This window comes from Nelumbo lutea, chromosome 1 (assembly GCF_056320005.1).
Source record: "Nelumbo lutea isolate HS-2025 chromosome 1, American lotus-T2T, whole genome shotgun sequence".
In the NCBI taxonomy this organism is placed as follows: Eukaryota; Viridiplantae; Streptophyta; class Magnoliopsida; order Proteales; family Nelumbonaceae; genus Nelumbo; species Nelumbo lutea.
Genome location: NC_142684.1, coordinates 182774399 through 182795360, shown reverse-complemented (window position 1 = coordinate 182795360; position 20962 = coordinate 182774399).

Sequence of the window (20962 nt, the reverse complement as noted above, 5' to 3'; positions counted from 1 at the left end):
TTTCCTTTTATAGCCTCTGGTGATCGATCACTAATAAAAATATGTGCAATAATTAATGTTAGAATTAATGTGTGGACATGTATGTGGAGCCACATACATTTTTCAAGGTGGGCCCCACTTACACATTCAAATAGTTTGTTTTTGTGAAAAGATAACCCATTTTCTCCCAAATGTACGCATTGTGTCACACATTCGAAGAAGAGGGGGGGGGGGGCGCTAAAAGATTGTAAAAGCTTCATTTGAAGCTTCCTGAAAAAGCCCAAATTCAAGCTATTGGCGTCTTTTATGGGTTAGAGCTTTTTCCCAATAGATTTTTATCTTGCCAAACGAGAAAAGCCTAGAATTCAGGCTTCCGAGCTTCTAAATAGTCCAAAGCCCACACAAAAAAACTTGCCAAATGCTGCCTAATATCGCACCGCTTTGATGTCTCATTCGTTTTCCTTTTATAGCCTGTGGTGATCAATCACTAATAAAAATATGTGCAATAATTAATGTTAGAATTAATGTGTGGACATGTATGTGGAGCCACATACATTTTTCAAGGTGGGCCCCACTTACACAATCAAATAGTTTGTTTTTGTGAAAAGATAACCCATTTTCTCCCAAATGTACGCATTGTGTCACACATTCGAAGAAGAGAGGGACGCTAAAAAATTGTAAAAGCTTCATTTGAAGCTTCCTGAAAAAGCCCAGGTTCAAGCTGTTGGCGTCTTTTATGGGTTAGAGCTTTTTTCCAATAGATTTTTATCTTGCCAAATGAGAAAATCCTAGAATTCAGGCTTTCGAGCTTCTAAACAGTCCAAAGCCGTTACTAAAAGAATTGACAAATTCTGCCTAATCTCGCGCTGCTTTGATGTCTCAGATTGGTTTTCCTTTTATAGCCTCTGGTGATCGATCACTAATAAAAATATGTGCAATTAGAGACAGAAAAACAAAATCAAATTGATTTTGTTCCAATACCACACAAGCTGTCTTTTTTCCAATACCACACAAGCTGTCTTTTTCACCACCCAAAATCAAATTGATTAACACTCTTTCTCTTCTATAATTAGAGACAGAAAAACAAAATATAATCAAATTGATTAACACTCTTTCGCTTCAGTTTCACATCTGTCGACACTGAGTCATCACTGATCAGGACCCCCTTCCCCGGAAGCCCAAATGAAGGAACAGGAAAAGGGTGATGGAGAAAGGGAAGGCTTAGCCATTTGGGACTGCGGGAGTCCTCTATACGACTCCTTCGAATTGGCCTCTCTTACTCATCTGATAGAAAGGCACCTGATGACATTGCCTTTCTCATGTCTATCAACCTGCAAGTTCACCGGCATCTTCTCCGATGTATCTACTCCAACTCCGTCGAGTCTATCGACCACGGATGCTGCGAGTCCTGCGAACAAGTTATCTAAGGTTGGGTCGTTGAATGAGTTCTTGGGGAGAAATACGTGGAAGAGGAAGATGAGAAAAGAAGAAAAGAAGGAGAAGGCCAAGAAGAAGCAGCAGCAGCAGCTGCTTGGGTTATATGGCTTTTTAAATCGTATTGGCATTGGTCTCTGTGGAAGAAATTAATAGAATGTTGTAGATGATCATGATGTATACATGTTGTAGAAGCCAAGAATTTTATATATTATGTATAGATGTATGTATACTATACATGGTGTATGTTTTTATATATGCTCTTAATCTTTAATTTGTTTCTTTCCCAGAATCATGAATGTAATAAGATTTCTCATTTCTGTTATTGCTGCTGCTAGCTCTTTTGTAAAACAGATAGAAATTAATACTCGTTCTTTCTTCCTTCCGTTTCATTTTCTTACGCCCTTCTTTCCTGGTTGTATTGATCGACGATTACGACCTTTCATTGATCACGCTGAGAACAATTTTGAAACTTTTAGAAGAATTCAAATAAGGCCAATGATGAACATGATGAAATATATATATATATATATATATATATATATAAGGAATAACAACATCGTCGTAATGGGTTGGTTTTAACGAATTTGGTCGGATCGACGGGTCGTCATTAATTTGTTTTCCTACTATCATCCTTCAGAGCTAAATTTGGGTTAGCTTGTAAGTTGTAAACTCTGCAATCTCTACAGTGCAGTGGCCACCAAAACTTGAACCGACACAAACACGAAGAAGATTCAATTAGGGTTTACGGCAAGTCGGCCGGCCGGCGAAGACGAGATTACCACATTTTTGAAGGACACAGGCTTAAATTCGCTTGTTCCTCCAAAATTTAATAGGGTCGTTTAGTGGGTGAAGGTGATATCTGGACCTCGTGGGTTTATCATTATTGAAAAGATAGGTAAACAACCAAGACAATGGAGTAGGACCGGAAGAGACGAATTTGCAACTTTTTGTAACGCTGAAATCAATCGTCTACATACACACGAAATAAAAAAAAATATACATCACCCCCTGCAGCAGATAAGACAGAAACAACAACTCGACAGACACTTGGCACAACCAAGAAAAGAAAGCCATATAACACCTTTTATTCTTTTAACAATGATCCTTTTATTATATTATTCCACGCCCACTGACCGACGTAGAAAATTAATTAAAATTGCAAGGGAGGCGTAAGGCTATTTTTGAATATATAAGCTGCTGTTTTGAGCTTTGGGCGGTGGTAAATAAAAATGTAACAACAAGCATTTTAAGCATTTGATAAGTTTGTATTTTAGAAACATGATCTAAAATCCAAAATCACAAAGCCTAGAATTGGGTTTGTGCTTTGTGGGGTTTAAAGTTTAAACACAAATCCTCAAGTTTATCCGAAGAAGAATTTATAATTATTACTCTCCCACCCAAAAGCTATGGCATTGCTTCTTCTTATTTTATTTTTTGCCCAAAAAGAATTTATTAAAAATTAAATCACTAATTAAGATCAAAAACACAGGAGAGGACATTAGCTAGCTAGCTAGCCTTCCCTATGAATGTGGTGAAAGGAAACTCTCAACTGAGACTTCATTTGATATTCTAAGGAAGAGAGCCATCATGATTCATGAGGAGATGCACCAATGTTTGATTATCCCATTCTACCATTATGTCTTGTAATTCGATTGGATAAAATGGATGGACCCTAGTGATTGATAAGGTTTAAAATTCTGAAGATCATATGGAATTGGATCGAACTCAATTGATTTGTAATGCTGGTGGTTGAATTGGAACAAACAATTGGTTATTTAAGACTCATTTTTATGTTCAATATTAATTAATGTAGAACATAAAATTAACTCAATTAAGATGTATCTACCAAATTAACTCTTTTATATGCACAAATTGGATTTAATAGTTGGATAGTCATAGAGTGCAACCTACTTAGCATATGTTAGAGCCTGTTTTATGCGATTTGAACCCATGCCACCTCAGATTTAACAGACACAAAATAATAATTAAAAAAAAAAAACAAAAAACTCCTTGATCCAAGGTATCCCTTACCACCGATCGACTTGGCATCGAGTGGATTGGCATTCAGGGTTGCATTTCTTGAATGATTAAATATTACAGTCATTTTCTTACTATTTCAACGATGCCCCCTTTTCTTATTTCGTTTGTCCTATTGGAGCCTTTTTAATTTGCATCAGTCAGTGAACAATAGCTTTCACTTTAGAGTGATCCACCGTCTTAAAAAAATTATTCTAATTGTGAAATTTCATAATCAAGAGAAACAGATTGGACACAATTTTAGGTATTCCTAACACCAAAATAAATAAATAAAACTCCCACTCTTTTAAAAACAGTAGACAGTCCTTTTCATGGTGGATGACAAGGCCATGCTTTCTTATTTTTAAAATATTTAAATTTCTTTTTATGATAATATTGGATGAAGTGTCTTAAATATCCACCATGAAAAGATCACTCCCTCAATTTTAAAATGAGGAGACTAAACTTCACTCCTACCACCACCAAGTTCTCAACAGTATTAGCACACGACACCACCCCACCAGGGGCAGAGTTATTCATATAAATCCAACACATGATGTATACGTTTTCGGATTATCTAATAAAAGATAACATAATTACCTTAAATAGTTGCTTACCTACATCTTCTTTACCTTTCTACTCGGATTATCTAATAAAACATAATTTCCTCTCCCACACTTTTTATTTATATCTATTTAAAGAAAGTTTCAATTAAAAATTTTCAGAATTATTTAAATATTATAACAAAATTATGTACTAAATTTAAAATATTTATTCGAAACACAAAAATTAGTTATAATAGCTTTAGCAATATTCATATTATTTATAATTCTATATTTTTACATAATTCATCATGAAATTATGTAGTAACAATATAAATTCTAATTTTATGAATTATTCAATTTAAATGTTATTAAAATAACAAAAATTTAACATTAAAAAATAAAACATTATTTTCAATAACTAAATATCTTCAATAACAAAACATTAGAAATAGCTAAATAATTATATAAAATATTTAATATTATGTAATAACATTAACATAAATAAAATTCAAATAATGAAAATTTAAATATTTTACATATTATATAAATATTTAAGTAACAAAATGTTTAACATGACTAAATTTTAAATAGTTAAAAAATAACAAAATTATGTAATAAATTTAAGAAATTTCTTAAAAGTAGAAAAAGAATTATAATAGATCTCATAATATTGATATTAGTAATAATTAAATATTTTACAACATTAATAACAAATTATATGATAATAGTACTAATTATAATTTTATGGATTATTCAAAAATTAAAAAAAATAATATTTAAATAACTAAATAATATTCTAAATAAATAATTCCACTTATATCAATTAATAATTATAGAAAATAACTTTCAAAAATATTAATATTTATTAGTAATAATTTTTCAATAATAGTGTATATTCATTGTATATTTATATATACTAAAATTAATATTTATTTTATTTTTAATAATTATTTATAATTATATTTTTATTTTGTTATTTAACAAAAAATTGTCAATAATTATTGGAGATTAAACAACTATTATTTAACTCTTGAAATTTAATTTATCGTATTTATTGCATTTTTTTGTACATTTATTTTTAGTAGTTATATATTTTTTATAATTTATAGATTAATATTTATTAGAGATTAAGCTGTTATTTGAGATTACACTATTTATTGACTAATTTAATATATATTCAGTATTTATTGTATTTTTATTAGATACCTATTATATTTTTGTTATAAATTTATTTTCAATGATTGTGTACTTTTGCTATAAATTTTCAATAATTATTAGAGATTAAACTATTGTTATTTATTACATATTAGACTATTAATTTAGTTGGAATTAGGAGTGTTCAAGGATTGGTTCAGTTTAGTTGTAGGTTATTTCACTAATCAAATCGACCTAGTCAAGTCGAGAGTTTGTCACTCGAATTTGGTCGATTTAACCAAATCGACCTGTTCAAGGATCAGTAAAAACCCACCTACTTGAGTTGTATCAGTTTGGGTCTATTTTTGGTTTGGTTTGTTATTAAAAAATAAATTAAAAATAAAATTTATGATATAAAATATTTTAGGCTAAGAAATATGTGAATTTTCCCACTTTCCTATATTAAAAATTTAAATTTAAAATATAAAATATTAATATATATTTATGATAGGTCGGTTCAGTTTTGGTTAGTTTACAAATGGTCAAATCGAAAATGACCTAACTTGGTTGGGTTGGAAAGTTGCTAAACCAAAGTCGATTGGAAATACTAGAAAACTAACCAACTTGGATTGAGTTCGATTAGATTGGTTATTAAAAAGTTTAAATTTAAAACAATTATATACTCATATACAATTCTATTGCTTAACTTTCGCTTAACCCATGCATCACATGGGTCCACACTAGTGTATACATATACATATACATACATACATATATATATATATATATATATATATATATATATATATATATATATAGCAAGACGGTCCATGACACCATGCCTCTCCTTGCTCCATTACCCCCACCCTGCATTCTCCTTCACTCTCTCTCCTCTTCCCTTCCCACTACTCCTATTAAGCCAACTCAACACCCTATGTCTCCATTTCATAATTAGCTCAATATATTTTACCTAAAATCTCTCTCTCTCTCTCTCCCTCTCTCTCTCTCTCTCTCTCTCTCACACACACACACACACACTATTCGATCCATTTAACTAAAGTGATGTGGTTTATTGGATCAATTATGGTTTGGTTTTCATTAATCCGACCCATTTACTTTGAATGGTATATTACCTATCATTTATAATTAACAATTTCATTTTATTTTATTATCTTATACCAAAATAAATTAATTATTTTTGTGAATTTCCATGCCAGAATAAATTTGTTTAAGCTCAACCTAACCCAATTTGAGCCTGTGCCAACATTTTATGATATACATATCTACATATTATCAATATGTTCTACTTGGAAATTGGGCTATAAAGCTCAATACGCCCAAGCCCAAGTTCAACCCAAGATGTTAGGTTAAGCTTGGATTGGGCCTAAGTTGGTAAACTTGGGCTTGAGTTAGTAAATTATCAATAAGTATTGTCATTCTATTTTTGTTATGTATTAATAAATTATCAGTAATGGTTGAGCTTTGTAGCACAATTTCTAGGTAGAATATATTGATAATATATAAATATGTATATCACAAAATGTTGGGCGAGTTCAAATTGTTCGAATTGGACTAGGGCTATCCAAGCCCAACCTGAATTTAGGTTAGCCCTTAATTTTTTGGCCTAAGCCTAGCTTGAAGTTGAAAACTCAAGCCAAACCTATGCAAAATCTTTGGTTGAGTTGGGTCGGGCGTAGGTTAGGCCTTCTCATGCAAGTTACACCCCTAACTCCTTTTGTCTCAAGTTCTTTTAACAAAGCCCGTACATCGCACAGGTCCCCTCTAGTATATACAATCCACGTCACCATGCCTTTCCTTGCTCCAAACCCCTTTCCTTATTTTCTGTTTTTTTATTTTTTAATTTTTTTAATTTCACATAATTACCCATTAAACCAATAAGTAAATAACATAAGCTTAAGTATTTCTAAAAAGTTAAAGCTTAACTATTCCACATAATTACCCTTAAACTGTTTTTTTTTTGTTATATTTAAATTCTTTTTTCTTGTGTGTATGTTTTACTATTTGTTTCGTTTGAATCATCTTGTTTTATCCTCTCCCGTTCTCCTCCTAAGTCTTATGTCTCTAGTATCTCATCTTGTTGGATTACCTAAAACAAATCTTCTTATGGAACTTGTACTACAAACGTTCTAAAACCGCATAAAGGCGTTGAACATGCTAGGAACCTGTTCGATGAAATGTCCAACAGAGATTTATGGTCACTAAACGCATCTCTTGCTGCCCACGTTCGAAATGGCGATGCTTAGGCTGCATGGCATCTGTTCCATAAGATGCACCAAATGCACCATGATCTGGATTCTTACACCTTTACACCTGTTATTGGCGCGTCTACAGCCCTGGTAGATCTCAAGAAAGGTTGACAAGTTCATGCTTTGGTCATCAAAGCTAGTTCTATTTCCGAAACTGTTACACAAACTTCCGTCATGGACATGTACTCCAAGTGTGGGCACAAGCAAGGCTAGTGTATCCGAATTTCTTGCTTTGAACATGGGAGGTTATAATTAGCTTGGGTGACTATAAACAAGCTTGTGTTCTATCGAGCTAGCTAGAGGGAAGTGATGAGGGAGGTTGTGAATTAAGATAGATACTTTATACCAGTTTCCTTTGGTCTTGGGTACAAATGCTTCTACATGGTAGAACTTGCTCAGAGATAGAAGCCCCTTCTTCAATAGTTGCTAAATGTATCTCCTTGATTACAATATTATAACCCATGCCATTTTTATTCATCTGGAGAGGTATGCAGAAAAACCAGCCTCTTGTTGGCTGATAGGTGAATAGTGAATAGATAATAATATACTTTTGCATCGTGTATCAATTAAATCTAACAATTAACAAGTTGGGATCCTGATCATCTGCGTTTTAGCATTATGGCAATATTAATATTGTTCTCTGGTCATTTCTTGGGCTAAATAAATCACATCAGCACCTTGGAAGCTCAAATTTATCTATAGGGAAATTGGCATACTTGCAAGGAGGTTCAACTCTCAATTTGGTTGGATAAAAAGGACTGCAAATGGTTTGGCAGATACCTTATCAAAACAGGGGGCAAATAGATCTACCTTGTTCTGGGCAGAACTGTAACTGTATGTATGTGTTTGTAGCTTGGATCATTGCAGTGCTGAAACCAAACTCTTGTAATTCCATATATTTCTGATCTTAGTTCTCAAAGGACGGTGATAGAAAGTCTTGAAATTTGAGATGCTAGATTATCTTTTATATCAGAATTATATTATCTATTCCCTTTATGCATTGATGTGAATTTGATCAATACTAATAGTGACCTGATGGGATGTTATAGTCATCCAGTAAAGGAACCTTACTGAGCCACTCCTATTCCATTTCTAAATATCTTCCAAACCAATGACACAAATGGGATTGATATGAAGATTATAGTACAATTAGATCACTTTTATTCTTCCCATCAACTTGTAGCTGGTAGCTTGCCCTTGCCTATGTGTTACATTTACAGCAGAGGAAATTTGACAATTTAGTCTTTTTTGGACAATAATGGATAAAAATTCAAACAATTTCCTTGCAATAAATGCTGATATAATAACTTAATATAGGGTGTTTACAAAGTTGAAATTATTTCATTAGTCTCGGTTTGGAAGGAGTACAAATACAAATGTAAGAAATGATGATAGCTTATATATACCAAGAGGAGATGAGGACTATTATGAGATACATTATATGCTTTCTTTTGATCTCACAGCATGACTTATCAAGAGATGTGCCTTTACAATTCAACAAGTGCAAGAAACAGTTAACTGGCTTCAAAACGGTAATCTAATTTTACAAGAATTTATATCTAGCAAAAATTTCAGATAAGGATTGATCAATTAATGAGCAATGGAACTAATTCCATGGTTGGAGAAAACAACTGTCCTTGTGGTGTTTAGTTACATTGGTCATACCAATTTAAAAATAAAATCAAAGAGGAAAGAATATACACAAGAAAACAAGTAATTCTGGGCTTCTCTGTGCCTGATCATAGTTGACCACTTGAAACTAAGGATTGGAGAAGTTGAAGATGCCAGAGTCCTTGAACCATGTAAAATGTAGAGAGCCTAGAATACCCTCTTTGGAGTTTCTGAAGTGTTTGACTATGAAGTCGGCTGTAGGAGCCCTTTTGTGAGGGCTATGGAGATTGAGGATGAATTTGCTGCCCCCATTGAAAATAAAAATAGAGAAAATAGTTAATTTTCTGCATTGTTCTGAGGGAAGTTGTATTGGGCACCATATTGATATCTTCTATTTATGCCTGCTAGAAATTTTTTGATGTACGTCTTAGAGGAGATGGAATGGTAAAAATTGGGGTTGTCCACTAGTGAGATGGGGTGGCCAGGATTCAAAACTTTTACTTTCTTTTCTTTGTATTGTTTCAATGTGACAATGATTTAGGGGAGAATGGGACTGTTCAGGATTTGATCATAGGGAGAATGAATAAGGGAAAGAGGGGAAAGCAAAATTACAGAAAGAGGGGGCACACAATGGGGTAAAAGGATTGGATCCCAAGATATTTAAATTATTTTTAGGTGCTTATAGCACCATCTGTTTTTTGTTTTTTTTTTTTCCGGGGGGGAGCCCATCTGCAGCGGGATTTGATCCCAACAATTCACTACAATCAGAAAATAGTGCTGATTATCCTTTGGCTGGTTACATATACCCTGATTCGTGTATGCTATAATCTGTCTTTGAGTGCTTATATAATGCGTTCAAAATTCATCAAGTTCCATGTTTTTTTATCCATTGAGTTTCATATTTGATCTTAATTAAGAAAATAATGAAACATTTTCCTAGATTTGTCATTCTGGTTGGTTTCTTTGCTTCCCCTCTTTCTTCTTGTATCCTTATACCATACCATCGTGTGATGTACAGAACTTTGGTGACACAAGATTATCAATTTTATTATGTTATCTCTAATGATTTTTTCTTGTCTTTTTTTTTTTTTTTCTAGCTAGGTGCTGTATGAATTCAATATGAGTTGGTTGTTCATGCTAATATGGTTCTTGTGGCAGTGTGGCTTCAAAGATCAAGGTCATGCTAGATGATGCAAGGTCACAATTTGATAAAGAAAAAAAAAAAAAAACTTGTGCATTTTTTTCCATGACTTTGTATATGTGCATTTTTTTCTAAGCTTCGAAATTTTGCAGTGCTTTCAACCATTGTTTCTCTCCATTCTATTAACATGGGTATTATTTTAATTGCTATGTTATCTTCTCTCATAGGCAGAGCTTTGTTAAGGCTCTTTCAAAGAGCTCAGAAGAGGTCTGCACAATAGGGGCGACTTTTAATGTAGATCGGATGAGATGGATTTTATTATAGCTGCAGGGATAATGCCTTAGTTTTATTGTGTTACATTTTTGCATGAATTTCGGTGTGAATGTTCATTGAAGAATGATGCAAAGTTCCAAGTTACTTATGAGAAATTTTGCAAGGAAGAGGACACACAGGCAAATCCTTAAGGGTGTTTTTGGAAACGATGCAAATAAGTGTGAATGCAAATATGTAGAGTGTAAAACGGTTCATATAAATTGTAAAGTTGGGTTAGTTTTGCACTCACAAATTTACCTTCTTATCAAATAGATTTTTAGCTGTAATGGATGCAAACATGAATTTCAATAAAAATATATGTTTTTTTTTTTATCAAAAGCCCATTTGAATGCAAATTTACTTCTTTTTTATTGATGTACATTTACATCTTATTATCAATGTAAATATGCATTGGTTTGTCATTTGTCAATGCATAAATGTAATGTTGCCAAATACAAGCAAAAATGAACCAGAATGCAAATTTACCCTGAACTGGGATTTACACTCTATTTGCATCATTTCCAAACGCAGCCTAAAGGTACTTTGTGGATTCTTTAGGTTATGGACACCTCAATTGAAGCATCAATTATTATTAATAACATGCTATCTTTCATTTACCTGACCCCATATGGTTGGGATAAGGCATAAATGGTGGTGATGATAATAATGATATCTTTCATTTGTTGTTTGTACATGTAAGAATTTTTTTTTTTATTTCAGTTTGCATTCTCACCATATCAAGTAAATAGAAGAAAAAGAAACAAGGAGATTAGGAGGTTTTTATTGATTTTTGATCTTTTGGGAACAATTTATCTCATGTTTATGGACCATTTTAATTTCATTTAAAGAACACCAACTATTAACTAATAGTGGCATTATTAAAAATAAATTAAAAAATTAAATTTATGAAATAAAGTATTTTAGACTAAGAAATATGAAAACTTTTCCACTTTCTTGTGTTAAAAAATTATATGTAAATATATAATATTAATATATATCTATGGTCGATTTAGTCGATTTACAAATGGCCAAACCAAAACTGATGTAACTTGGTCGGGTTGAAAAATTGATGAACCAAAACTTATCAGAAATACTAGAAAACCAACTAACTTGGGTCGAGTTTGATCAAGTTGGCTATTAAAAAGTTAAAATATAAAACAATTATATACACTGATGTATTTCTATTGTTTAGCTTTCGCTTAACAAAGATTGTGCATTACACAGGTCCCCACTAGCATATACTAAAGTAGAATGATGCCACGTTATGGGCCGAGCTTTCTCTATTACCCCAACAGAAAACTCTTAGCCCCTCTCATATTATCCTTCCTTGCTCCCTCATGAAGCCACCTCATCACTTCTCCCTCTATCATAATGATACCTCATCATGCTTGGCCCACCCCTATTTCCTCAATGTTTATCCCTTTGATATCCCTTCCTAAAACTTCCTAAAATCTCTCTCTACCAAAATCTAATCAAATATAGCCAAGTGACACTATTATCCCCCACTTTCTACTAAATTATCTATAATTCCTATTTATCTCCTAAATTATCCAAAATTCCCATTTATCATCTCCCCCACTTTTCATCTATATCTATCAAAAGAAATTTTGAATTAAAGAATTTAAAAATGATTTAAATACTATAGAAAATATCATACATCTATGAATTATTCAGTTATTAATAATATTTATATTATTAATAATATCATACATTTAATAGTATTCATATTATTAATAATTTTATACTTTTATTAAATTCATAACGAAATTGTGTACTAACAATATAAATTATAATTTTATGAATTATTCAATTTAAATATTATTCAAATAATAAAAACTAAAAATTAAAAAAATATATCATTTAAAAATTTCAATAACTAAATATTATAAATAAAAAAAGTATTCAAAATATTATATTGAAAATATTTAATACTATGTAATAACTTTAAACTAAATAAATTTTAAATAATGAAAAATTTTAAGTAACAAAATTATGTAAGAAATTTTAAATAGTTAAAATAACTAAATTAGGTAAATAAATTTTAAATAGTTAAAATAACGAAATTATGTAATAAACTTAAAAAATTTATTAAAAGTAGAAAATTGTTATAATAGATTTCATAATATTTGAATTAATAATAATTTATATTTTACAAAATTAATAACAAAATTATGTAATAATAGTACAACTTATAATTTTGTGGATTATGAAATTCAATAAATAAGTAATATTGTATTAAATAAATAGTGATATTATATAAATAGATTAATAATATTGTAAATAACTAATTTTAAATATTTTATATACTAAAAAAATAATAACTAAATCATATTTTAAATATTATTTTAAAACAAATAAAATATATTAAATAAATAAATTATGTAATAACCTTAAAAATTTTATCAAAAAGACAAAAATATTATAATAGATTTAATATTTAATAATAAGAATATAAAATATAAATAGTTTAAAAAAAATAAATATTATTGAAATAATGAAAATAAATTAAATAATTTAGAGGTATTGAAGATTTCAAATAACAAAATTAGGTAATAACTTTCAAAATATAGTTTTTAATAGATATTAAAAATGAATAATAATTGCAATTACTAATGTACTAATAATAAAAACATTGTTTAACTTATATCAATTAACAATCAGAAAATTAATATTTATTAATAATAGTTTTAAAATATTAATTATATTTATTATATATGTATATATACTAAAATGTATATTTATTGTATTTTTGTTATAAATATATTTTTAATATTTATGTATAAATCTATTTTTTTGTTTTTCTATTTAATAGAAAATTTTCAATCTATCTATATATATACTAAAGTAGAAATATGCCACGTCATGGCCTAAGCTTTCTCCTTTACCCCAACCAAGAACTCTCACACACTCTTCATTTTAGCCTTTCTTGCTCCCTTATGAAGCCACCTCATTGCTCATTTCTCCCTCTGTCATAATGAATTATTTAATTTATTTAATTAATTAACATTATTTTATGATATTTCTTTAAAGTATTTATTAATTAACTATGGTATTTGTTTAATTAAATACCATAATTAATAAAAAATACAGTTACAAAAAATACATCTAATATTGTTAAATAATTAAATAATTACCATAACTAATAAAAATATTGTTAATTAATGAATTACTAATTAATTATATCAAAATATTGTTAATTAATTAATAGTACTTTCATAAATATTGTTTATTAATTAAATAAATTAATTATTTAAATAAATACCATAATTAATTATGGTATTTATTTATTTAATTTAGGTATTTTGGTAATTTTGGTAAGCTCAAGGGTTATTTTAGTCAATTCAGGTCTAAGGAGGCCAAAACAAAATTCTAATCTAATGGTGGATATTTTGGGTTAAAAAAATGAAGGGTGAAGATGGAGGGAAAACAAGGGTATTCTTGGTTGAAATTTTATAGGGTGGGATTTTTAGGCATTTTGAATCAATTGGTGGGGTTAGATTGGCCTAAATAGGTTTGGAGTAGGCAGATCTAGAGGGGTAGTGATTCAGTTAATTTATTAATTTTGAAACAGAATCTTGGTGTAATGGAGGGGAAATGAGGGAATGTTTTGTTGAAATTTGACAGGGTAGTGTTGCTGAACATTATGGCTTGATTGGTTGGGTCAAATTGGCCTAATTATGTTGAGATTGGACATATCCAAAAAGGACTTGATCCAATCAATGTGAAGCTTTGAAACGGAATCTTAGTGTAATAGAGGGGCAAACAAAGGTATTTTAGGATTTTTTTGGTAGGTTTTTAGGGCTTTTAACATCTTATTGATTTTGAAGGGCCAAAATTACAAAAATTTGGATCAACGAGAGCATCTGAAATGGAATATTTATTTGACGTAAGGCGAATGGGGGAATTTTAGATTGAAAACTTATATATGTTTTTGGTGTGTCTAGGGTTCAATTGTATGGTCTAATTGATTCAGAGGTTTTAGGATCAAGGAGGTTTGGGTTGTGGGTGCTTCAAGCTAACAAGAAGATTTGAGAGGGAACCTTGGTTTGATAAAAGAATATACAAGCGAAAATCTTCAATTGAAATTTCAGGGGTAGATATTTTGGGAGGTCCTAGATCTGATGACTGTGTTCAGGGATTTTTAGGTACTTTGGAATTATCGAAATGAATTGATCGGGTGTTTAGGGTAAATTGGGGTTTTGACGATGAATTAAATAAAAATTAAGTGCTGACAATGGGCTTTCTAGAGGTATTAGTCTCTTGGATCAATTGGTGGGGTTTGATTAGTCCATAAATGGTATGATCAAGGGTATTTAAGAAATGAATATCACGGCCAATGAGATAGCCCAAATTAAAATCAGGTGTGATGAAGGGTTAAATGGGGGATATCTGCGATGAAATTTTGTGGTAAAGTGTTTATAAGTATGTAGGGCTCTTTAAAAGCCCATTAACTCTAATTTGCAATTCGGTTAAAAAGTTTCATGCATTGCACGGGTTCCGACTAGGGAGGAGCTAGTGCTGAACAGGAAAAAAAAAATGTGCTAGAAAGAGGGAGTAGAATTGCAGAATTAAAATGAACAGAGAGAGAAAAGACATTTTGAGGTATTTGAGAGAGAGATAGAGAGGGAAATAGTGGTTACCCAATAAACTGCCGCCTCTATATGGCGCTAAATAGTTACAACCCAATAAAGTGCTGCCCCAATATTGGGTTAAGCAACCCATTAAATTGCCGCCCATATAAAGTAAAAGTGGTAGACTAAAGTAAAAATGCATGAAAAAAGTGTAGGAGAGACAGAGTCTAGTAAAGGTGGTTTGAATTTTGTATGTCTTCTAAAGAGTTTCATAGAAGTTTTTTTTTTCTTTAAGGTCCTGTTTGCTTTTCTAGAAAATACTTACCCAGGTAAATGGTAAGCATTTCCTCGGAAATACTTACCCGGGTAAATTCATTTACCTATGTTTATTTTTTATTTCTCGGGTAAATAAGATAATGACCATTTTAGTTATAAATATCCATTATTAAAAATGGAAATTTTGTCCCATCCAGGTGTTGGCAACTTTCCCCTAGATGGGAAAGTTATTTATCCACATGAGAGATGTGATACCTAAGGAAAATAAATTTTCAATGAACCCCACATAAATCTGAAAAAAAAAAAAGAGCATGGATATCTTGGTCAATGGAACCAAAATCCCATTGACCAAATTTTCCCCTCTCAAAATCCAAATAACGAATGGGCCCTAAAGTCAACTCTAATTCATTTTATTAATAATATATAATGTTTTGATCATTTTTAATTTAATTTATTAATGATATCCAATACATAATTTGATTTAAATCTAAGTATTAATGAATCAAATTTGAATAAGTATATGTGATTCAATTTGAGTAACTGTTATCTGATTCAATTTGCAGCGCTGCTGGTGGAAACCATTCACTACAATAGATGTCGCAACAATCCTACCATGCAACTTGAAGCTAAATAATAGTTGCCTAAGAAACTTAAAACTATATAATATGTTCATTAAAGAGGTGAAATTAACTATATAGATACTGTTGGTTTCTGATGATATCGAATTCTTGAAATTCGTACATGAGATAGCAGTTCAATCTGTTTCCCATGTTACCTACCTTTTATGTGGCAATTTTAGGGTAGAGCTGCAAATGGAAATCGGAAGTTACCTACACCCAAATTTGATTTTGTTAATATTTGAATTTTAAAATGATGTTCTAAAACATGGTTGTTTTGGTTTTTATCCACTAGATCTATATCAGATCTTTGTTGAATTTAGATTGTATCTGGATATCAGATGTAATTAAGGTTGCGTTTGGAAACGATGCAAATAAGTGTGAATGTAAATATGTAGAGTGTAAAACGGTTAATATAAATTGCAAAATTGGGTTAGTTTTGCACTAACAAATTTACCTTCTTACCAAATAGACTTTTAGATGTAATGGACGCAAACATGAATTCCAATAAAGCATATGCTTTTTTTTATCAAAAGCCCACTTGAATGCAAATTTACTTCTTTTTTATTGATATACTTTTGCATCTTATTGTCAATGCAAACTAGTGAATGACCCCGTACTAAGTACATGAATCGGGGGAAGTTAATTATATATATATACACTGCAACCCAATGCAAAATTCTGATTTAAAACAGATAATTTTAGAAAATAATTTCAACTTATTTGTTGCCAACGGAAATAATAATTATTAATTTCCCTGTACTAAGTAAGGTTAATGAACATTAACATTACATGTATCATTACAAATTAATTATTATGAATATAAAAGAATTATTATTATTTTTGTTATTGATTATCAGTAGTTATTTTAATCGGGTTTGATAATAATAGGTAAATATCATTAATTTATTTTTATCTTTTGGAAAACTGAATAAGAGAAAAATAAAATGGTTAGTATTGAAAATGAAAAATTATTTGGAGTTTTGCAAAAAATAACATTTATTGAACATAAAAAACCAATTTGTCAAAGATAAGGTCGTTAACCAAAGTGTAATTAAAAATATTGAGTAAATAATTATTTTAAGAAATTAAATTTATTAATTAATAATCTATTTGAATTAAAACAGGTAGTTTCAGCAATGATTTTTAAGTAATAAAACTTTTCTATTAAATTATTATTATTATTATTATTATTATTATTATTATTATTATTATTATTATTATTATTATTATTATTATTATTATTATTATTAAAGTAAATAATCTGTAATAATTAAGATTTTTAGATAACTCATGAAAAAATAACTGTTGTAATAATTCTTTTAGTTTAACAATATTAAAGAATTCAAAGTTTTATAATTTGACTTTCTCTAAATGAAATATTGATTGGAGAATAATAATAGTATTAATTATAATTACTTATAATAATAATGTAAATAATTAACACTAAATATATATAATTAAATTTATATTGATATGAGTTAACTAACCTCATAGAATCAGTTTCTTTGAGATTGTAAGCTTATATGAGTTGAGACACAGAGAAGTTTATAGAAGTTCAGTTAACCTTAACTCAGAGAAGTTTAGGAATAACATTTGTTTAAGCAAAAAAATGTCTAATTTTATTTGTATTATAATATTTAATTATTATTATTATTATTATTAAGTATTATCTCTATCATGCAATCAGCTTGCCCATTAGGATTTGGTTCTAATATCTCGATGACATCTTGTAATGCTTTCAACAAATCCGCACGATCCCCAAGTTCATATTTGTATTGGTATTTCGAGTTTAAAAAATAAGCTGACATGCATTTAAAAATTAAAACATGAACTTTGATCGCATTATAAAAATAAATAAATAAAATGATAGGAGTAAAATATTTACCAGGTCCATGAAGTGGGTGCTTAAGCTGTTTTGTCCATCTTTCATCTATGACCTTCTAGTACCCCTGATAAGATCTTGTAACGATTCTAATAGACTCCTTCATAAGTCTTATGGCCTCATACACTAATCCCATGGTTAGCCATATATCACCATCAACCATTCTTAAAACCTTCAATATAGGCTCCAAGATATTAACCACAGTATGTACTAAATCCCAAAATGAATTGCTACAAACTATTTCTTCAACTTTTCTATCTTCGGACTTCTTACTAAGGCCACATTCTTCCCATCCTTTAGAGTTAAATAAATTTCTCAGACCTTGCCTATGTTTTTCTATGCTTCCAAGAGCAATAAAATGAGTGGCAAATCGTATGTTTTTCTTGCATCATCAATGGTAGTTTTCATTAATTTGCTCTTCCCGATATCTTTTATCATTAAGTCAAGGCAATGTGCAGCACATGGAGTCCAAAATATATTGTATTTATCCATTATTCTTTTTTCTGCCTTCAAAAAATTACTTCCATTGTCTGTAACAATCTACACTACATTTTCAGGTCCTGCCTCATTTATAACACGTGCCATCAACTTGTAAATATATGGTGCATTTTTTTATCTCTTGACGCATCAATGGATGTGTGAAATATTGTCTTTTCATTGCAATACACTATAAAATTAATAATAGACAACCTTGTAGGACTTGTCCAACCATCACGCATAATTGTTAGTTCATATTTAAGCCAATTCAGCTTAAGAATTCTATGTATACTTTTATTTCACTCTCTTCTTTGTCCAAATAAGGGCCCATTATCTCATAAGGGGTGGATGGCTTTACACCTGTGCCACATCTTGCCACTTCATCACACATTGTCCTATAAATAGGAGAGTTGGCAACATTGGCAGGAATATGATTAAAATGAAAGAACTTTGTCATTGTACTTCCCTGTTTTTTTCTCAAATCTTGACCACTAAACATTGATTTCAATTTTTTTTGACCTGCATCTTTATATCGATATAGTTGTGGGTCTATAGGCACTTCAGGTTGTCGTACACTGTATGAACGATGCATACTACTCTGTCATTGTCCTTGTCTACTACTACCACCAACACTAAATCCTTTATTGCCACCGCTTAGTCTACTTGAATTAATTCTTCATAATTGATCACTATTCTATTTATCTTCAAGAGACTCTCTAACAGTTTTTTTGTATGCTATTCTGTCTCTTTCTGTCACACAGTCATCTGGATATGCTGTGTCATTTTCATCATCAACCCTATCATATTGATCATATTCATGTGATGGTCGGGAGAGTGCATCTTGAAACTCTTCTGCACGTTTTGTGTTTTCTTGTTTTAATGCTTTTTGTTCCTGTAGCATTTTATGCATAGCTAGACTTACTTTTCTTGGGCATTTTTGGCATTGGGCTACATTTTTAAAATCACCTACCAAATGCTATTTCAATCTAGAAACACCACTACTCCCAATTACCATGCCACAATAATTACAAATAAATTTATTTGTCACTTTCTACAAGTTTTCCATGTTGCCACCCAATATCATCTAGTTTTGGCATTTTAAATGTCTCAGTCTACATAAAGAAAATTAAATAATTATAAATTTATAATATAAGTTTTATTATTAGTTATTAGTTTATTACAACAAAATGAACATATTGTATTAATTTTACTATCAAAATATTTCATTTTTTTAATTTATTATGTTTATACATATTTTTATTAAAATATCATTTTAGATAAACATCACCATTTCCAATAATTATTACAGTTTTTTAGATAAAATATTTTGGTTTTCCAAATTTATTATGAATTTTGACATATCAATAAGGTTTTACTAAGGTTTTTAATTTTTATATGCTTATTATTATTAATTTTAATAAGTTTATTATAAATTTAATTGTTTACTTATTTAAATAATACATTTATCCATTTTAATAAATTTTAAATTTATATACTTATTTGCAAATTATGATTTAATATAAAAATTAATAAAATTATTATGATTTTTTATGTTAAATTTAGAATAAATTATGATTTATTCTAAAATTTAATAAACATTTTCTGACTTTTAATAAATATTTTAAACCTACTAAGTAGTTAATATTTTATTACTTGAAAAATATTTTATGTTTTATATTATAAAGTAATTAATTTTACTTTATTTTTTGTTAATTTTTTATAAATATTAAGTATAAATTATTCACAAAAGAATTTATGTTAAATATTAAATATATTATAATACAGTATATATTAATGGAATAATTTATATTAATATATTGTATTATATTAATATAATATACTAATATATTATATTATTAAAATATATTTAAATTTTTATACTGATTTATTATGAATTTTGAAATGTTACTTGTTTATGTGTAATTCTGATTTATTATAAATTTTGATCAATAGTAACAATTAAATTAAAGGTGAAGTATTTAATACTTCTATTACTATAAATAAACATTTTATATGCATGTCTATTTTATATTCTAGTTTTCGTTTTGTTTTTATTTCTTTAATTTTTATGAACATTTTATTTTAAATATTAAGTTTAAATATGTGTCAATATGATTAATTTATATTAACATAAATATATATTATATAATATAAATAATATATTCTTTATGCATTTAAATAATATACTATTTCATTTTAATAATTTTTAACTTATATACTGGTTTATTATGCTTTTACAAACTTATCTAATTTTATCTTATTCTTAATTCTGATTTATTATAAATATTAATATATTTATTTCACACTAGTAAATAAAAATACATTTATTCTAATGTTTTTAAATATTAAAGTTATAACACATTATGTTTTATTATAAATTTAATAATCTGATTCTCCTTTTTTTAGTATTAAGACTAATAAATTTCGATTTTTTATAAAACTTAATAAGTTTATTCTGTTTTTTAATACTAAATTTATAATAAAATATGATTTAGTGTAAAATTTAATAAATTTATTCTGATTGTTTATATTAAATTTAGAATAAATTATGATTTATTATAAAATTTAATAAACATTTTCTGATTTTTAATAAACATTTTACTCTTTTTTTGTTAATTTACTGATTTTATAAATTATGATTTTTTTTGTTAATATAATTTTCTGATTTAATAAACATTTGAATAATTTACTCTT